At 42.8% G+C, this 20,529-nt stretch overlaps 1 protein-coding gene across 4 annotated transcripts in view; it reads left to right on the plus strand.

Annotated features, from left to right (window-relative positions):
* Positions 1–20,529, plus strand: part of CD226 (CD226 molecule) — a 78,404-nt gene that overhangs the window by 12,564 nt on the left and 45,311 nt on the right. The window lies entirely within an intron of this gene.

Below are 20,529 nucleotides of genomic sequence, written 5' to 3' on the forward strand. Positions count from 1 at the left end.
TTAGTGCTTTATCCCAGCAACACGCACACCTCCTGCTGCAGCACCAAACCTAGATATATCCATGAATCCGGGGGCAGGGTTCAAGCACTGGCTTCGTTTTTAGCCTCATCCAAGTTTCCCTGGAGAGGAGCCTTCAGAAACTGCAAGCTGTCATTTCAGAAAGAATCCGACGGTATCTGGCAGGGTGTTTTCTGTGTCTACCAGTGATTGCTGTTGGGTGTTAGTCCTTTTTGTCATAGTCCCATGGCTTGGGTAGGGTACACTGGGAAATACTGGAGCTTTATAGCATTCACTTTCTGTATAACCTTATGTTAGCTGCCTGGTTTCTCTGAATCTTAGGCTCCTGAATAGTAGGTTGTGTTCATAAGACCATTCTCTTTGTCGAATGGTTTAGGGATCATAGAGTTCAAGGACTTAGCCTTGGTAAACAAGGAGTGGTGGGTATTATTGTTATTATCATCATCATTATTTTCTATGTTTTTGATACAAAAGGGCTAGGGATGAACTTTTTCAGGTTCAGCAAGTATGTGCTTCTTGTCTGGTGTCTCTCAAATTATATTCCCAGTGGGCACCTGGCAGAGAGGGCTGTGTGTGAGAGCTGAGATGGTGCTTTCTTTTGAAAGGCACCATGTTATTTATAAGAGAATAATCTACAATATGGTATACACAATAGCCAATGTCAGGAGGTAAGACCGATGTCCATGTGTTAGTTTTCTCCTCTTTAGGTGTGTAGATAAGCTCAAAAAAATAATTGTGTGTCTACAGGCAAGGCTGAGTGTCAATTAGCCAAATCTCGTTGGCTAAGTACTCATGTATTAAAGGCACCATTTTGCCACTCAAGTCTCCATGCGCTGTTGTGCTCAGTCACCTGTTGAATGCATTGGCAAGTTTTTAGTGTCTGGCACATGCAAGTGAAGGAGAGACTTTGCAAGAGTCTTATAAGTAGAGGGAGCCTTGTACAGGTGTCCTGAGCCCCCAGGGCCAGAGCAAGAGGGACTTCCTTCCCTGCCTCCTACAGGGAGCCTGTGCAAGGAGGGGGGGGGGTCACAGGTCAGGCACTCCATTTCTGTCAAAGCACAACCCACGAAAACAGGTGGGACAGTGGTGACCAGGGACAGGAAGGTGGGGCCCACGGGGAGGCATGGCTAAGGGGCCCTCTCCCTCCCCGCACCAGCAAAAGGGCTCAACATATGATATGTTTGGGTCCCAGGTAAAGTTTTATAAGGCCGGTTCTATATTAAAAAAGAATTTGAAGCCCACTGGGGCAGCGGAATGTGAAAGAAGAGCCCGGAAAGTTTTAGGACGGCTCCATCTTGCTGTGCCTCATAGAGCCTGAGCCGCCATCGCAGTCACAGCGTGATTCTCAGAGGGAGGCATGGGATGAGCCCTTGTTTTCCACCACCTGGAAGATAAAACTCGTAGTCGCAGCCCTACAGGTAGGGAAGAGTTTAAGGGCAGGCCAACCGATAGGACATCGTGGCTCGGTGCCCTTAGCCACTGCTTGGAGGGTGAGGTTGTAGGGCGGTGCACCGCTGTACCTTTGGTGCTGGTGATATCCAGGGTGCTGCAGAGAAACGGGCTCAATAAGACGTGTATGTACGCAGGAAGGACTTTGTTGTAAGGAATTAGCTCGTGCAATTATGGAGAATGGTGTATCCAAATGTTCTCTCTCTCTCTCTTTCTCTCTCTCTCACACACACATGCACACACACACACACACACACACACACACACACACACACACACGGGCCAACTGGATTCTGTAAAATGTTACAGTCCAGGAGTTTTTCTATTTAAGAAAGAAAAAAGATACTAAGTCGTACCTAAAAAAAGTCAACTGATGAAACATTTTAAAACCATTTTAAAAGCTTAGACACCTCTCCTCTTAATGAAATAAAATAGTATCTAGAGAGGGCAGGCAGATGACAAAGAGCGTTTTAAGACCCATGGAGAGCCAGGCTGTGGTACTGCCCTTCTGGGGGTGGGGTGTGGAGGGGGAAGGGGAATGAACGGGAACCTGAGCCTGGCTTGTGCTCTCGACGGCTTTCAATTCGCTGAGGCCGGGAGCAAGCCAGAGTGCACATATCAGCACCACGCTCTGGGGGAAGCTCTGTAACCAGAGTCAGGAAGAGGGAAATAAAGAATGTACTCCCACAACAAGGCAATAGTGGGTTTACATACAGAATTAAAATCAGAACCTGGCTGGCTGAGGAAGGGTGACATACAAGCACAGGGACATGGTTGGGTGTGGCCAGGGTCGTGTCTTCCATCTGCCCGGCACAGTGACCAGGCCTCTCTGCTCCCCATACGCCTGGGAGGCCCAGAGAAGAACTTGGACTTCAGACTTGGTCCAAGACGCACTCAGGCAGTCCCAAGCAGGGGTGGAATGGGCGGCAATCTATGTAGGTGGCCATGGTGTTTACTGACCCACACCCTCCCTCCCCTTCTTGGTGAGGATGTTTTTATGACCCAGATGGCCCTAGGGTCAGGGGCCTCTGGCTCAGTTGTGGGAAAATGAGCTCCAGCCAGAGCTTGCAAACGTCCCCTCAGGCTCTTAAAGATGTTCTCAGGTAGCTGGAGACAATAGGGCCCTTGGGTTTTCCTCTGCGACTCTCAGCAACCAGACAGTTCACACCTCTTGACCGCAGCTGCGCTCCCCCAGGGCTCTCGGGACAGCCTGCGCAGGATCTGGGCCCGTTTCCTCTTCAGGGTGGGTGCTGGCGGCCTGTGGGTGCTGGGGGTGGGTGGGCAGTGCGGCTGCAGGGGCGACAGCGCACCCGGTAGCTGGAGCAGCACAGCCCACACGCTGGAGGCCTCCCCAGGACCCTCCAGGCCACATTCTCACCCCTCACCGGAAGTCTCCCACGAGATGTACTGGGTGGTGAACAGTCTCAAGGGAAGTGCCAGGTGCCCCTTAGCTGAGTGGTTCAATTATACTTGTGGGGTACAGGGAAGCAATGTCACCTGTGGGGATAATTCCGCATTGATCCCTGAAGGACCAACTTGATAGTCTTTACAGTTCTTACGAACAAGAGGAAAAGCCACCTGCTAGCAGTCTCCACTCCACATAAACCCTAACAAATCAGAAACCACGGCCCAGCGGCACAGCTGTGCATCTCATGACAGATGCCAGCAGCCCTGGCCCAGGACCGTGGGCTCGGGGAGGACGCGGACAGGGGTCCAGGCCCTGGGCGGCCAGGGCCCTGCCTCTCCCTCCCTTCTTCACTCACTTATTTTTCTCTTTGCTCATTTTGTTTCAAACATTCGAAATCCAGCATTGGTGTTTTAGAACATTCACACATGTAATTGAACTCCCAGTGAATACTGTGATTTGTCAATGGGCAAATTCCGGTTATGATACCTGAAGGTCACTGACACCTGCCCCCCTAAACCACAGGGAGGTCTCAGAGGGGAAGTGCTGACCTCTGCAGCTCTCTGCCTTTGATGAGGGGCATTTTGAATAAGAATATAGACCAGGAAGGTAGGGGGAGTGATGCTTCCCTAGAAAATCACTAGCCTCAGTCCCTAATTGGTACATAGGAAGGGTGGCAGCTCCAGACGTGATCAAGTGGAATGGGACAACCTGTCACGAGTACCTTCCTGAAAGGACACAGTGCATTCCTGGGTGAAAACATTTACCACCCCTAATATGAAAAACGTAGTTTGAAGTATTTTTTGGTATAGACTTATTTCCTTAAATAGTTTAATTATTTATACCAAACTTCATTCTAAAAAATAAGTAGGAGAGATTGTTTCCCCCCTAAATATATTCTTTCCAGGGAGTGTTGGTTGAAATGTCCTACCACTTTTCAACCAATTTCATAGTTGTTCACTAAGATACCTTGGGCATTCAACCCACTGGTTTGTTATTTCCCCACGCCGGAGAGGTTAGTGTCATTTGCAAGGTTTTGCCATCGTAATTTATTAGCTAATGACATGCAAATATATTAAGTGTAGTACATCCGCGTTCATAGAAGAGTTATTCATAATAGCCAAAAGGTGGAAGCAACCCAGGTTTTCATCAGGGGACGAGTGGATAAACAAAATGTTGTGTATACACGCAATAGATTATAATTCAATCTTAAAAAGGAAGAGAATTCTGACACATGCTGCAACATGGATGAACCTTGAGGACATTATTCGAAGAGACATAAGCCAGTCACAACCAGACAGAGACTGCATGCTTCTCTACAGGAGGTGCCGAGGGTGCTCAGATTCGCAGGAACAGAAAGTGGAATGGCGGTTGGCGGGGTAGGGGTGGGGTAACAGGAGCAGTCTGATGGGTGTAGAGTTTCCGTTTTGTGAGATGAAAGGGGTTTTGGAGATCAGTTGCACAATCATGTGGATGTGGCTCAGGCTAACTGAACTGGAAATGGTTTAGACAGCAAGCTTATGTTACGTAGATTTTTACCACAATTAAACATTTTTTTTACATATAGATTTGATGTTGAGTTTAATTGCAGGATTAATCGATGGGAGATGTCACTGGTAACAATGATCTATTTAGAGAAATTCTGGCTCTCTGTTCTGCTCTTTGTCTTCCTAACAGTAAGAACAAAGATGGATTTCTTTTTTTTTTTTCACTCACATTTATTCATAAACAAATTACATAATAAAATTTTGTTCACTTAAATGAATCATTTTTGTATTTAACACTTTTTTTTATAAATAAATTTTTATTTTAATGGGGTGACATCAATAAGTCAGGGTACATATATTCAAAGAAAACATTTCCAGGTTATCTTGTCATTCAGTTCTGCTGCATACCCATCACCCAAAGAGAGATCGTCCTCCGTCACCCTCTATCCAGTTTTTTTTGTACCCCTCCCCCTCCCCTTCCCCCTCCCCCTCCCCTTCCCCCTCTCCCTCCTTCCCTCCCCCCTCCCCCCGTAACCACCACGCTCCTGTCCATATCTCTTAGTCTCGCTTTTATGTCCCACCAATGTATGGAATCCTGCAGTTCTTGTTTTTTTCTGATTCGCTTATTTCACTCCGCATAATGTTATCAAGATTCCACCATTCTGCTGTAAGTGATCCGATGTCATCATTTCTTCTAGCTGAATAGTATACCATGGTGTATATGTGCCCCATCTTCTTTATCCAGTCTTCTATTTTTTTTTTACAGTGATTAAAAGCCTTTAAGCAAACTCTTGGCCAATACAGCAAGAATCCATAAAAGAGTAGTGTCCTTAACATGTTCACCAAGTCCAAGTTGGCCCCATCACCATGCCAAATCCCTGAGAAATGCAACCCAACCACAGTTCAGTCTGTTAGGAGCTGTCACAGGGAGCAGGAGTCCAGGAAAAGTCTGCATGGCACTAGAATTGTCACCATTCTATACTTTGCAGCTCATGTCCAAGTCCCAATGACAGCTGCTTCTAGCTGGTAATGATTCAGGTAGACTGGAAAAGCCATTTGCAGCATGCATGGATATGGCGCTCTGTTCTCCTCTGCCTGGAGAGTTGAGACCAGGTTTATTTTCCCTGGAACTCTGCGACTGTGGCATGGTAAAGAGAACCTTGGGATACACTAAGCTGGGTGGCAAAGGTAAATTCATAATACAAGTTGGCAAAAGGGGGAAGGAGAAATTTACATTAGGAGTAGGTCCCAGCCTGAAATATGAGTGGGGCATTGAGGTAGGAGGGATAAAGGAAACACTATATACTAAGCAAAGCAGCAGAAAATAGGACTATCAACACCCACAACAGAGATCTTTGAGGGAAGAATAAAAAACCTGACTATTCAGGCAAAACATAGTTAAGTGGCCCTTGTGCAAATGAGATCAGTTTACCTGCTTCTTGGAAGAAATACCCTAGGCTCGTCCACAGTGTCGTAGATGGGACCAACGGCCCTGGGCACCTTCAGCCTTCCATGGCAAACCCCAGCTTTCTGGGCAAGGTTAGGTCATAGGTGGCTGGAGCAGGGCTGGAAGAGACTGAACCCTCCCTTAGAGGAGTGAGGGGGGGCCTACCTTCCAGTGTCCCTGTTTCCTCACAGTAGAGGCATGTAAGCCTGGCAGGCTTTAGCTCAATGACCTTCCTTTCCACTATTGAAGCAGGACCCAGATGGCATCCTATGAGACCCCTTTGGGGCGTTGGAGCCTTTAAGGGTGTATCCTAAAAGCTGGTAGTTCCCCTGATCTCTATTGGGCTTTTTCTGCCTCTAGGTATCTTAAAAGCCATGCTCAGAAGATCTCGCTGAGGGGTTTGAGGATCCCCATCTGCCTATATAAATCTTTTCCATATATCTGGAGCTATTTGGAAAAAGACAAAACAGTGTTATTAGCTGGATCTAATAAAGAAGGTAGTAGTTTGCAGGCCAAAAAGATTTGGTGTCTCCTGTTCATCAGCCTTCAAAAGAAATGTAAATTTTTTTTTTTTTTAAGTAAAAAGCATGATATGGTAGAGCCGTAGGAGTCATTGGCCTGGGGTGCAGGATTCCTGGGTTCGATTCCTGGCCAGAGCACACAGGAGAAGCGCCCATCTACCTCTCCACCCCTCCCCCTCTCCCTCCCCTCACTCCTCTCCGTCTCTCACTTCCCCTCCCGCAGCCAAGGCTCCACCAGAGCAGAGCCACCCCGGGCACTAAGGATGGCCCCATGGCCTCTGCCCCAGTCGCTAGAATGGCTCTGGTTGTAACAGAGCAACCACCCAGATGGGCATAGCATCCCCCCCTGGTAGGCATGCCAGGTGGATCCCGGTCAGGCGCATGCGGGAGTCTGCCTGACTGCCTCCCCATTTCCATCCTCAGAAAAATACAAAAAATAAATAAATAAAAGAAAAAATACAACAACAAAAACAAAAAAAAAAGAAAAGAGGAAAAAAGGAAAAAAAAGGGCATTCACTTGTGTTAAAGCTCTAGGGAGCATGGAGTGAGCTTGAGTATGTCCTATGAAACATGGAGCTCTATGTTGACATATAAGTCTTTGAAGAAGGAGGAACTACTGAAATAGTTCATCAGCATTTGTCCCTAAGACAGCAGTCTTTATAGTGGAAACACCATAAGTAAATATTTGCTGTCTGTCTATAGATTAAAGGGGGAATATGGCAAATGCTGAAAAGCCATGATCTTTGTGCCCCTCCCCTCCCCCAACCCTCTCCCTCTCCTCCCCCCACCCTGTACCCCCAACACTGTTGTCCATGTCTCTGAGTCTCATCTTTATGTCCCACCTATGTATGGAATCATATAGTTCTTAGTTTTTTCTGATTTACTTCTTTCGCTCAGTATAATGTTATCAAGGCCCATCCATGTTGTTGTAAATAAAAGATCCTATGTCATCATTTCTTATAGCTGAGTAGTATTCCATAGTATATATATACCAAAGCTTTTTAATCCACTCGTCTTCTGATGAACACTTGGGCTGTTTCCAGATCTTCGCTATTGTGAACAATGCTGCCACAAACATGGGGGTGCATTTCTTCTTTTCAAACAGTGCTATGGTGTTCTTGGGGTATATTCCTAACAGTGGTATAGCTGGGTCAAAAGGCAGTTCGATTTTTAATTTCTTGAGGAATCTCCATACTGTTTTCCACAGTAGCTGCACCAGTCTGCATTCCCACCAGCAGTGCAGGAGGGTTCTCTTTTCTCCACATCCTCGCCAGCACTTATTCTGTGTTGTTTTATTGATGAGCGCCATTCTGACTGGTGTGAGGTGATATCTCATTGTGGTTTTAATTTGCATTTCTCTAATCATTAGTGATGTTGAACATTTTTTCATATGCCTATTGGCCATCTGTGTGTCCTCTTTGGAGAAGTGTCTATTCATTTCTTTTGCCCATTTTTGGATTGGATTGTTTGTCTTCCTGGTATTAAGTTTTACAAGTTCTTTATAAATTTTGGTTATTAACCCCTTATCAGACGCAATGTCAAATATATTCTCCCATTGTGTAGTTTGTCTTTTTATTCTGTTCTTATTGTCTTTAGCTGTGCAGAAGCTTTTTAGTTTGATAAAGTCCAATTTGTTTATCCTGTCTTTTATTTCACTTGCCTGTGGAGACAAATCAGCAAATATATTGCTGCGAGAGATGTCAGAGAGCTTACTGCCTATGTCTTCTTCTAAGATGCTTATGGTTTCACGGCTTACATTTAAGTCTTTTATCCATTTTGAGTTTATTTTTGTGAGTGGTGTAACTTGGTGGTCTAGTTTCATTTTTTTGCAGGTAGCTGTCCAATTTTCCCAACACCATTTGTTGAAGAGGCTGTCTTTACTCCATTGTATTTTCTTACCTCCTTTGTCAAATATCAGTTGTCCATAGAGCTGTGGGTTTATTTCTGGGTTCTCTGTTCTGTTCCATTGATCTATGTGCCTGTTCTTATGCCAGTACCATGCTGTTTTGAGTACAATGGCCTTATAATATAACTTGATATCCGGAAGTGTGATCCCTCCCACTTTATTCTTCCTTTTCAAGATTGCTGAGGCTATTCGTGTTCTCTTTTGGTTCCATATAAAGTTTTGGAATATGTGTTCTAAATCTTTGAAGTAAGTCATCGGTATTTTAATCGGTATTGCATTGAATTTATAAATTGCTTTGGGTAATATAGACATTTTAATGATGTTTATTCTTTCTAACCATGAGCACGGTATATGCCTCCACTTATTCGTATCTTTCCTGATTTCTTTTATCAATGCTTTATAATTTTCCAAGTACAAGTCTTTAATCTCCTTGGTTAGATTTATTCCTAGGTACTTTATTTTTTTGGTTGCAATGGTAAAGGGGATTGATTCCTTGATTTCTCTTTCTGACAGTTCATTATTAGTGTATAAAAATGCCTCTGATTTCTGAGTATTGATTTTATATCTTGCCACCTTGCCGAATTCATTTATCAGGTCTAGTAGTTTTTTGACTGAGACTTTAGGATTTTCTATATACAATATCATATCATCTGCAAATAATGATAGTTTTACTTCTTCTTTTCCAATTCGGATGCCTTTTATTTCTTTTTCTTGTCTGATTGCTGTGGCTAGGACTTCCAGAGCTATGTTGAATAAGAGTGGTGAAAGGGGGCACCTCTGCCTTGTTCCTGATCTTAAGGGGATTGCTTTTAATTTTTGCCCATTGAGTATGATGTTGGCTGTGGGTTTGTCATAGATGGCCTTTATCATGTTGAGGTATGTTCCCTGTATTCCCACTTTGCTGAGAGTTTTGATCACGAATGGGTACTGGATTTTATCAAATGCTTTTTCTGCATCTATTGAAATTATCATGTGGTTTTTCTCCTTTCTTTTGTTTATGTGATGAATCACATTGATTGATTTGCGAATATTGTACCAGCCTTGCCTCCCAAGAATAAATCCCATTTGATCATGATGTATATTTTTTTTCATATATTGCTGGATCCGGTTTGCTAACATTTTGTTGAGGATTTTTGCATCTAAGTTCATCAGGGATATTGGCCTATAATTTTCTTTTTTTGTGTTGTCTTTGCCTGGTTTTGGAATCAGAATTATGCTCGCCTCATAAAAGGAGTTTGGAAGTCTTCCTTCCTCTTGAATTTTTTGAAATAGCTTGAGAAGGATAGGAGTTAGTTCTTCTTTGAATATTTGGTAGAATTCACTTGTGAAGCCATCAGGCCCAGGACTTTTCTTTTTTTGGGAGTTTTTTGATAGCTGTTTCAATCTCATTTGTTGTAATTGGTCTGTTTAGGTTTTTTGATTCTTCCAGATTGATTTTTGGAAGATTATATGATTCAAGGAATTTGTCCATTTCATATAGGTTGTCTAGTTTTTTGGCGTACAATTCTTCATAGTATTTTCTTACAATATTTTGTATTTCTGTTGTGTCAGTTGTTATTTCTCCACTCTCGTTTCTAATTTTATTTATTTGAGTCCTCTCTCTTTTTTTCTTGGTGAGTCTCGTTAAAGGTTCATCGATCTTGTTTACCTTTTCAAAGAACCAGCTCCTGGTTTTATTGATCCTCTGTATTGTTTCTTTAGCCTCTATGTCATTTATTTCTGCTCTGATCTTTATTATTTCCTTCCTTCTACTAGCTCTGGGCTTTACTTGCTGTTCTTTTTCTAGTTCTTTTAGATGCAGTGTTAAGTTGTTAATTTGAGCTTTTTCTAGCTTCTTGAGGTATGCCTGTAATGCTATAAACTTCCCTCTCAGGACTGCTTTTGCTGTGTCCCATAAATTTTGAGTTGATGTATGCTCATTATCATGTGTTTCTAGAAATTTTTTAATTTCTTCTTTGATCTCAATGTTAACCCATTCATTATTTAATAACGTGCTATTTAGTTTCCATGTGTTTGAATGTTTTTCAATTTTTCTATTGTGGTTGATTTCTAGTTTAATGCCATTGTGATCAGAGAAAGTGCTCAATATGATTTCAATCTCCTTAAATTTGTTGAGACCGCTTTTGTGCCCTAACATGTGGTCTATTCTAGAGAATGTACCATGAGCGCTGAAAAGAATGTATATGCTGCTGTTTTAGGGTGAAAGGTTCTGAAGATATCTATTAAATCGAGTTGATCTAATATGTCCTTTAAGTCTGCTGTTTCTTTGTTGATTTACTTTCTTGAGGATCTATCTAATGATGTTAATGGGGTATTGAAATCCCCTACTATTATAGTATTGCTGTTGATCTTGCCCTTTAAGTCCATCAAAGTCTGCTTTATATATTTAGGTTCTCCTATATTAGGTGCATAGATATTTATAATGGTTATATCTTCCTTTTGGATTGCTTCCTTTATCATTATGTAGTGACCTTCTTTATCTCTAACTATGGTCTTTGTTTTAAAGTCCATTTTGTCTGATATAAGTATTGCTACCCCAGCTTTTTTTTCATTTCCATTTGCGTGAAATATTGTTTTCCATCCTTTTATCTTGAGTCTGTGTGCATCGTTTGATTTAAGGTGTGTCTCTTGTAGACAGCATATGTATGGGTCCTGTTTTCTTATCCACGCAGCTACCCTATATCTCTTGATTGGATCATTTAGTCCATTAAAATTTAAGGTTATTACTGATATGTAATTGTTTATTGCCATCTTTTTTCTTTAAAACTGTATTCCTCTTTTGCTATATTCTTTTTTTTCTTTGATCTGTTTACAACAGGTCCCTTAGCATTTCTTGCAGCCTTGGTTTGGTTGCAGTGAATTCCTTGAGTTTTTTTTTTTTTGTCTGTAAAGCTTTTTATTTCTCCTTCAATTTTAAATGATAGCCTTACTGGATAAAGTAGTCTTGGTTTTAGGTTCTTGTTCTGCATTACTTTGCATATTTCTTGCCATTCCCTTCTGGCCTCAAGTGTTTCTGTTGAGAAGTCTGAAGTCATCCTTATGGGGGCTCCTTTGTAGGTGATAGTCTTTTTTTCTCTAGCAGCTTTTAATATTTTCTCTTTATCATTTAGCTTTGGTATTTTAATTATGATGTGTCTTGGTGTTGGTTTCTTTGGGATTCTCCTTAATGGAGTTCTCTGTGCTTCCTGAACATATGTAATGTTTTCCTACCTTAATTGGGGGAAGTTTTCCACTATAATATGTTTGAACAAAGTCTCTATCCCTTGTTCTTTCTCTTCTTCTTCAGGAACCCCTATGATGCAGATGTTATTTTTCTTCATGTTGTCACAGAGCTCTCTTAGAGTTTCCTCAGACTTTTTGAGTCTCTTTTCTTTTTTCTGCTCTGCTTCCGTGCCTTTATTTATTGTGTCCTCTAACTCACTGATTCGATTCTCTGCTTCATCCATCCTGCTTTTAATTCCTTCCATTGTATTCTTTATTTCAGATATTGTATTTGTCATTTCTGTCTGATTCTTTTTTATTATTTCAATGTCCTTTTTTATATGTGTTATCTCTTTATTTAGGTTTTCATAATGGCCATCTATGGTTGTTCTGATATCTTTGAGCATTCTAACAATCATTATTTTAAACTCTGCATCTGGTAATTTGGTTATATCTGATTCACTTAAATCCTTTTGTGGGGATTTCTCTTGGTTCATTTGTGTTGCATTTCTCTGCCTCTGCATTTTCTCTTCACGGGAGTGGCTGTGATCACGTGCTCGGGTGCACAAGCGTTGGTGGCCTTGGCCTTTGCCCCGCCCCCGTGTGTGACGTTATGCTCGGTCCTGAGGGCAAAGGCGAGCACCTGTGCTCAGCTGTGGGTCTCCACCTGTTTCCGGGCTTTCGCCCTGCCCTTGCAGGAGGAGCCCACTCGAGGAATGGCTCCTAGCCTTGGCTCTACCGCCAAGCAGGACTGCGTTCCCAAGCTTAGCTCAGTAGCAGAACTCCGCCTCTACTGGGCTTTTGGTTCCACCCCCGCAGGAGGAGCCGGCTACCAAGTCAGACCGCAAGCCTGGGTTGCACGGGCAGGGCAAGGCTGTGCTCCTCTGTCCTTGCTCAGGGGCTTGTCTCCACCCTTTCTGGGGTTCCCGCCCTTTTCCCCCACAGGTTGAATTACAGGATGCCGGCAGGTGAGCTTGACCACTTTTGCACGCCCCCTTCTCCCCAGCCAGGCAAGATTGAGCTAACACCTGAGCCCAGTGGTGGCCAGCTGGCTTCTTCCCCTGCCAGCAGAACCGCGCTTTTGTCTCCCGCTGCTGCCTGCCCTCCGGCGCGCCCTCAGCCTCGTGGGTGGGGGTGTTGCAGGTCGGACCCTATGACTCACTACTGTGGACCCAAAAGCTCCCCCCTTCTATGTGACTCTGCTCTGAATGCCACGGGGGAGCTTGTTTGGCTGCTCTCCTGCTTCCCTTTGCTGGTATTGCTGTTTCCAGGGGAAATATTCACTTCAGCTTTGGGGGATGACTCGTCCCAGGGGTTAGGGTGGCTATCTCCCAAAATGTTTCTCCCTGTGCCTCCTAGATTACACTCTCTTCCTGTTACTCTGGTCCTCTCCTCTCTCCCCCCATCCCCAGGAGCCCCAGGTGGGTGGTTATTAGAGAGATGTTCTGTGTGGTCCCTTTAAGAAGGATCCTGAGTCTGAGAAATCAGACTCTTTCTCAAAAACAGTATCCTGACTTGTTTCCAGCTAAATACTGTCCTTACGTCTCTTCTGGGCTCTGGGGCTACAGGCTGGGGCTTTGTTTTTGGGGCTCAGGACCCTTTACCCTCTGCTAAACTCACTTCCTGCCACACGAGTCTCTCCCTGCTGCCGTTCACTCTGGGGAGCTGGGCAGCCCTCTCCACGTTTCCCTGTTTCCGCTTTTTGTACCAGTCTCTGTGTGGCTTCTTCAGTGTTCCTTGGTTGAAGAGTCCTCTTTGTTTAGTCCAAAGTTCAAAGATGGATTTCTTCTCACTGGTTCTGTGACATTTGGAAAGTCCCTTCATTTTTTTTTTTTTTTTTTTGAGCTGCTGTTTATTCATCTATAGAGTGGGAATAACAGTATGCACCTTACGGGCAGGACTGAGCATTAATGAGCGGACATGTGTACCTAACCCATGGTGGGCGCTCAGTGCATGGCCGTCCCATTGAGTTCCCTCTCCGTGTTCCCTAAGGAGTCAGATATTCTTGTCTCTGCTGGGGATCCATGCCCCAAAGGGGGCCTTTGGAGTACTTAGGGTCATCTTTCTCTATTGTTCAGCTTGGGGGCAGAGGGGTGTCTAATCACTGAAGGAGGAGTTGGAGTTGGCCAAGGAAGGAGGAAGGTAGGCGAGGCCATAGAAAAGAATGAAATCTTTTGGGGACAGTGTGGATGGACCTAGAGGGGATGATGCTAAATAGAAACAGACTCAATAGATACAGAGAACAGACTGACAGCTGTCAGAGTGCGGGGGTTGTGGGGAGCTGGGTGAAAAGGGTGGAAAGGAAGAAGGCTTAAGGAAAGGGAAAAACACAAAACTCATAGACACGGATGGCAATATGGTGATTACAGGAGGGACAGGGGCATGGGGAGGTAGAGGAGGGCACAGGGGATAAATCGTGACAGAAGGTGAATTGACTTTGAAGGGTGAACACGTAATGCAATATACAGATGAGGTATTATAAAATTGTACACCTGAAACCGGCATTATTTTGTTAACCAATGTCATCGCAATACATTCAATAAAATGTTTTTAAAAAGGGAATAAGAAGATTAAGTGCTGATAAATGTAAGGAGCCCACCAGTTTCATCTTTCTGTCTGCTCTGTTAGCATAATATTTTCTCCTGGTCTTGTGGCAGCGGCTCAAAGGTCTAAGGACCCCACCCCCCAGGGTCCACCTTGTAAAAGGTGACGTTTCTGCAGCACTTGTCAGTTTGGACGCGGTGTCTGTGTCTGCTGTCCTTTGTAAGCATTGCTGCATTTGTCTTCTAGGAACATGACTTTATTATTAGTAGTACTATTTTTGCAGTCCCAGGGCACAATACTCCATAGATTTTTATCGTCTAACCTCTTTCTGCCACGAGTCACTTCCACCAAGCTGGTCACTTTTCTGCAAAGTTCCCACTCATCTACTTAATTATTTGTAGGCCTCCAGGATTCATGGAGATGAAGTTACGGATCTCCAAGGAGGGGGAAGAGAGGCTTCACCAGGGAACAGCCCGTGAAAAGGCCAGAGAGGATGGAGCGGGGCGGGATAAATGAGGACTTTTTTCTCAGCTGCTGCTCATCAAACTGTCCCCAGACTGCTGGCCATCCCTCGCCAGGCTCGTCGTCCGGACCCTGCTGCTCAGGGCCGAGCTGCACTTGCCCCCAACGCCTCCAGCCCCCCACAGATCTCACCCCCCACAGATCTCACCACCCAGACCGCCTGGGTGTAGAGGTGCATGGATTGTGGGGGGCCTGGGCATGTGCGCAGCGTTGTGTGATCTCGGGGTGGCTTAGGTCTCCGCTTCCTGACTTGACGGTATTAGGTGGAGACGTGAGTCCGAGCTGCTATGGAAACCTGCCATCTCTAACGCAGGCCCCGGGTCCTCCAGCATGAACCGTTCCTTCTTCCCGGGTCTGTTACTCAGCCAACACTTCAGGCCTTTCCTCTCGACGGGGAAACTGTTTCTTACCCCTGACTGGGGGAAGAATAATATTTGTTTTTCTTATGAGAATTGATGTCAATTTTTGTGATATAGTTGCCGTGCCTTCAGTGCTGTTGTTACAAATGCCTGTTTTCCCAGGTTTGTGAACATGTTGGTGCGCCGTTTGGTAATTGATAACTGGTCATTGATTGTGGGCGATTTCTTATTTTTGAGGTAAGTGGTAACACGGGGGAATAGAAAGAGTGAGGATGCTTAGTACTCCCTGATGTGTAATTGTCCAAAGACAGAAACAGGATCTCGTTTTTTTTATTTCTGTGCGTACACACACACACACACACACACACACAAACACATAGACACGTGCATACACATACCACCCAAACCAAACCAAAGGATCTGGAGGAAAGAAGTGTATTCTATGGTATCATGGAGGCATATTATGTCAAACAGCATTGCATAAAATTTGGAGTATGTAAGCCATTATAATATTTTAATTCTTAACTTTGATTTATAGTTACTTAGACTGACTAATGAGTGGACAGGTTACATAAGGTCATATTTATTCACAGAATAATTGGCCAAAATAGCCACATGAAGAAGAATTGCATGCCGAAGTTGTTTTCTTTTGAAGAATTATGAGTACTAGCTGTGTAGAGAGAGGAACACAGAGGATGGATCTTTCACGAAAGTGGAAAAGGAAAAGCATCAAGGCTTTTCAAGCAATTAGAAAGGAAGAGAGGAGTGCATTAGTGCGACAGTGATTATATAAACTCCAAGGAGCGTTCTTTTATCTTGTCGCCAAGTAGATGGTAGAAGGCAACAGGGTATGTTTTCTACAGAACACTCCTGTGTCTGGAAATTCGTGAGACAAAGTGAAGGTAAAAGGAGACCACAGGGCTACCATGCATCACAGTGATGGAGGGAGAGAAGTCAGTTCGTTTGCAAATGCTTTCAAAGATAAGCCAAGCAGTTCGTGTTACCTTTGGTTCTTACAATTCCCATGTTGCGTTTGAATGTAAGTGGACAGAGGGAAAACAAAATATAAGTGAAGGTAAGGGGATATAGTTCATGTTCCTGAAGGTAACTAATTGACTCCTTTTTTTTTTTTTGAAAGAAGTTAATTTTTTAACTCCTTGCGCAGGGTCGGGTCCTGTTCAGGAAACTCATCTTGTAACTGGTATTTAGGCATCGGAATGAGAAGCAGTGTTGCCAAACCTAACAAAGGTATCCTTAATATCTTGTTCTGGGCTGTTCTGCCAAAAAAAAAAAAAAAAAAGAAAAAAAAAAGAAGAAGAATATACGCTCTGCAGACTGTCATCTATTTCACACAGAGACAATACCACTTCATCTTTCCAGCATTTATTTTGTCTTAAAACTTGAATAATCTTCTTGTCTTCTGTTCTTTCAAAAAGTGGAGTTGTCTGCTTCCTTTGGCTGCCAGATAATGCTTGAAAGGTGGTTTCTCTGCCTTCCAGATGATCTTTTAGATAGTTTGGTGAAAATGAAATCTTTTGTCTGTCATAAAACTTCCTGGTTCAAGGCTTCATTCAGTGTTTTAGATCTTCTTTTTAGCCGTATAAAAGATGGATGTTTTTCTCCTATGTTTGAAAAAAAAACCCCACCACCACCAAAAAACAAAAACTCAAACCAAACTCCCTACCAGCCTTTCTGAAATGTTGGGACTGCCCCAGGCCCTCCCGCAGCCCTCCTCGCCTTGAACGTGAGGGACAGGTGGGGGCCGCCGCCAGCTCCGGGCTTCACCTTGAGAAACTCAGCGCGACTTTCCCTGGGGTAACACCCAACACACGTCCACCACAGCGGAGGAAGCCTCTGGCGTCGCAGAGTTGGCTGTTGACGGTCCCAATCTCTTCCCACGTTTGGTGTTTCTCTCCCTCTCCCTCCTTTCTCTCATGGGTGTCAGAGCCTCCCGCAGCGACGTGGGCTCTCAGATGCTCCTTCGTCGTTCGTTTCCAGGCTTCGATGTTCCTGCGCCCACACCACGTGCAACCAGCGGCTCCACTCCCAGGAGCCTCACGGTCCTGCCCCAAACACCCACGCCCCACACTAAGCACGGGTGGCCGGCCCACGTGCCAGCCCTCTCTACCCACCTGCATGTCCGCTGGCTCTCTGTTCATGCCTGGGTGGCCTTCGGCGTCCTTGCCTTGTCTGTGGCTTTGCTCCAAGTCCAGCCGAGACTTCGCCTCTCTGCCTGAGGTAAGGCTCCTCTCACATGGCTCCCGCCCTCAGGGCTCACATCACCTCCTGTATTGTAGTGAGCGGCTTTAACCCTTTGAGTAGTTTTATTCATGCTCGCTGACCCCAGGGAGTCAGTTCTTTTTTCAAAAAATGAAATGAGTTCCAGTTCCAGTTTTATTAACTTAAAATCATGTTTGTTTGATAATGAATTTATGGAAAAAAGGAAAACATACATTTGCCTTTTTTAATGTTGCCTTACACATTTTTAAAATAAGTCAATCGTCCTCTGGATGGTCAGGAGGCACGAGGACATACATGAACGTTCGTACTACTCAAAGGGTTAAGTGTGTGACTTCCTTACTAGTTTACAAGCCCCATGAGGGTAGGGACTACGTCTGTCTTATTTTTCACTGTATCTGTATCTCTAATCTCTTCTTCAGCCTCTTACCAACTATTTTAAAATTGTATTAATGATTAAAGCAAGTGACTCTTTTGTAAGCCACTCAGGGTGGGCATAGGTCTTTCCCACATTTATAGCCCATAAATATCACCTCACAAATCCTTTTACACTAGACTCTTTAAAATAATTTTTTTCCATTGATTTGAGAGACAAAGAGAAAAGCATCAACTTGTTTCATTTAGTTGTTCCATTTAGTTACACACTCATTGATTGCTCCTCCTACTTGTCCTGACCGGGGATTGAACCTGTGACCTCTCACGCATTGGGTTGATGCTTTACCCACTGAGCAACCCTGCCAGGACTTTACAGAGACTCTTATTTTTTAAAATAAACAACAGAAAACAATTTTAATGTCAGTAGTTTCTTTGAAAAATACTAATCAAGAAACAAAAAAACCCCACACAAATTATTGTGTTTTTTTTTCACTGTCTTAATGATTTTTTTAAAAACTTTTTATTAATTTTAATGGGATGACATCCATAAATCAGGGTACATATGTTCAAAGAAAACATGTCTAGGTTATCTTGTCATTCAATTATGTTGCATAACCATCACCCAAAGTCAGATTGTCCTCTGTTGCCCTCTATCTAGTTTTCTTTGTGCACCCCTCCTCCTCCCCCTTCCCCTTCCCCTCTCTCCCTCCCGACCCCCTGTAACCACCACACTCTTGTCCGTGTCTCTTAGTTTTGTTTTTATGTCCCACCTATGTATGGAATCATGCAGTTCTTGGTTTTTTTCTGATTTACTTATTTCACTCCGTATAATGTTATCAAGATCCAACCATTTTGTTGTAAATGATCCGATGTCATCATTTCTTATGGCTGAGTAGTATTCCCTAGTGTATATGTGCCACATCTTCTTTATCCAGTCATCTATTGAAGGTCGTTTTGGTTGTTTCCATGTCATGGCAACTGTGAACAATGCTGCAATGAACATGGGGCTATAAGTGTCTTTACGTATCAATGTTTCTGAGTTTTGGGGGGATATACCCAGTAGAAGGATTGCTGGATCATAAGGTAGTTCTATTTTCAGTTTTTTGTGGAACCACCATACGTTCTTCCATAATGGTTATACTACTTTACATTCCCACCAACAGTGAATGAGGGTTCCTTTTTCTCCACAGCCTCTCCAACACTTGCTATTACCTGTCTTGTTGATAATAGCTTATCTAACAGGTGTGAGGTGGTAGCTCATTGTAGTTTTGAATTGCATTTCTCTAATAACTAATGAAGATGAGCATCTTTTCATATATCTGTTGGCCATTTGTATTTCTTCCTGAGAAAAGTGTTTGTTCATGTCCTCTTCCCATTTTTTTTATTGGATTGTTTGTTGTTGAGTTTTATGAGTTCTTTGTATATTTTGGATATTAGGCCCTTACCTGAGCTGTTGTTTGAAAATATCATTTCCCATTTAGTTGGCTGTCTGTTTATTTTGTTGTCAGTTTCTCTTGCTGAGCAAAAACTTCTTAGTCTGATGTGGTCCCATTTATTTATCTTTGCCTTCACTTCTCTGGCTGTTAGAGTCAAATTCATAAAATGCTCTTTAAAACCAAAGTCCGTCGTCTTCTATGTACTTTATTGTTTCAGATCTTATATTTAGGTCTTTGATCCATTTTGAATTAATTTTAGTACAAGGGGACAGACTGTAGTCGAGTTTCATTCTTTTGCATGTGGCTTTCCAGTTTTCCCAGTACCATTTGTTGAAGAGACTTTCTTTTTTCCATTGTGTATTGTTGGCCTCTTTATTGAAAATTATTTGACCATATATATGTGGTTTTATTTCTGGACTTTCTGTTCTGTTCCATTGGTCTGAGTGTCTATTTTTCTGCCAATACCATGCTGTTTTAATTGTCATGGCTCTATAATATAGTTTGAAGTCAAGTATTGTAATGCCCGCAGCTTTATTCTTTTTCCTTAGGATTGCTTTGGCTATTCAGGGTTTTTTATAGTTCCATATAAATCTGATGATTTTTTGTTCCATTTCTTTAAAAAATGTCATCGGAATTTTGATGGGAATTGCATTAAATTTGTATATTGCTTTGGGTAGTATGGCCATTTTGATTATATTTATTCTTCCTATCGAAGAACAAGGAATATTCTTCCATCTGATTGTATCTTTTTCAATTTCCCTTAACAGTGCTTTGTAGTTTTCATTATATAGGTCCTTTACATTCTTTGTTATGTTTATTCCTAGGTATTTTTTGTTGTTGTTGTTGTTGCAATCATGAAGGGGATTTTTTTTTAGTTTTCTAATGTTTCATTGTTGGCATATAGAAAGGCTATGAACTTTTATATATTAATTCTGTATCCTGCGACCTTACTGTATTGGTTTATTGTTTCTAGTAATCTTTTTGTAGAGTCTTTGGAGTTTTTGATGTATAGGATCATATCATCTGCAAAAGTGATACCTTTACTTCTTCTTTTCTGATATAGATGCCTTTTATTTCTTTATCTTGTCTGATTGCTCTGGCTAGACCTTTTTGCACCATATTAAATAAGAGTGGAGAGAGTGGACAACCCTGTCTTGTTCCTGATTTAAGGGGGAAAGCTTTCAGAGTTTTATGCCATTTAATATGATGTTAGTTGATGGTTTATCATATATGGCCTTTATCGTGTTGAGATATTTTCCTTCTATACCCATTTTGTTGAGTGTCTTAAACATAATGTTATGTTGTATTTTATCGAATGCCTTTTCTGCATCTATTGATAAGATCATGTGGTTTTTGTTCTTTGTTTTGTTGATATAGTGTATTACGTTAACCGTTTTACGTATGTTGAACTATCCTTGAGATTCTGGGATGAATCCCACTTGATCATTTTTTTAATATGTTGTATTCGATTTGCTAGTATTTTGTTTAGTATTTTAGCATCTGTATTCATTAGAGATATTGGTCTGTAGTTTTCTTTTTTTGTGCCATCCTTGCCAGGTTTTGATATGAGAGTTATGTTGGCCTCATAAAATGTGTTTGGAAGTATTGCTTCTTCAATTTT

This window comes from Saccopteryx bilineata, chromosome 11 (assembly GCF_036850765.1).
Source record: "Saccopteryx bilineata isolate mSacBil1 chromosome 11, mSacBil1_pri_phased_curated, whole genome shotgun sequence".
In the NCBI taxonomy this organism is placed as follows: Eukaryota; Metazoa; Chordata; class Mammalia; order Chiroptera; family Emballonuridae; genus Saccopteryx; species Saccopteryx bilineata.